We start from the raw sequence: 849 nt of genomic DNA on the forward strand, positions 1-849 counted from the left end.
ATACAGAGCTCCCGCAGGAAAACCGGCTTCTGGATCCTGAATTAAGTTTTTACAACACATTTATCTCCTTGAGCTGCTCCACCCTGGCCAGGGGTGCAACCTTCAATAGTTTGTGATCCTTTTGGCCATTTGATGTGAGCCAGAGCTCGCACTTCCATGTTGGAATGTGGTAAATTCTAGGTATGTGTGTGTGTTTCAGGCACCTTGATCTTGATCAAGGGGCGCCGAACAATGGGTGAACATTTATCTTATGCTGCTCTGCCCTGGACAGGGGTGCAACCTTCAATAGTTTTTGATCCTATTGGTCATTTGGTGTGAGTAGGTCAACCCCTGCCTACGCTTGCTTGCTGATATGTGATCTAGACCAGGTGTGTGTCTGTGTGCGTGTGTGTTTCTTAGGCACCCTAATCTTGATCTCGAGGTGCACTGTTAAATGGGTGGCCTGAGTTGCAAATTTTCAAAATAAAGATAAATATTTCAAAGGTATGAGATTTAGAAAAATTCTGAAGAGATGCATGAATGTACTTGGAGAGCTGAACATTTTGATACATGAAAGTATGCTGACGTAGAATTTTCCCATTCATTTGAATGGGGCATGATTGTCAAAATAAAGCTAAATATTTCCAAAGTATGAAGTTTAGAAATGACTGTCCTTGAAGAGCTGAACATTTTGATACCTGAATGGCTTTGCTAGCTGAAAGTATGCTGAACTTATTAAAGATGTGAAAATAGTCCAATAGGACCCCACAAACTAGGTAAAACAAGTAGGTGTGATAGAGAGGGAGAGGGGGAGAGAGACAGAAGGGGAGGGAGAGAGAGAGAGAGAGACAAAGAGAGGGGGAGGGGGAG

The 849-nt window shown here is 43.1% G+C and overlaps 1 protein-coding gene across 1 annotated transcript in view; it reads left to right on the forward strand.

The window, feature by feature from the left end:
- The window catches only part of vps8 (VPS8 subunit of CORVET complex), a 135,468-nt gene that overhangs the window by 92,702 nt on the left and 41,917 nt on the right, over nucleotides 1-849 (forward strand). The window lies entirely within an intron of this gene.

This window comes from Monopterus albus, unplaced genomic scaffold (genome assembly GCF_001952655.1).
Source record: "Monopterus albus unplaced genomic scaffold, M_albus_1.0 scaffold299.1, whole genome shotgun sequence".
NCBI lineage: Eukaryota > Metazoa > Chordata > Actinopteri > Synbranchiformes > Synbranchidae > Monopterus > Monopterus albus.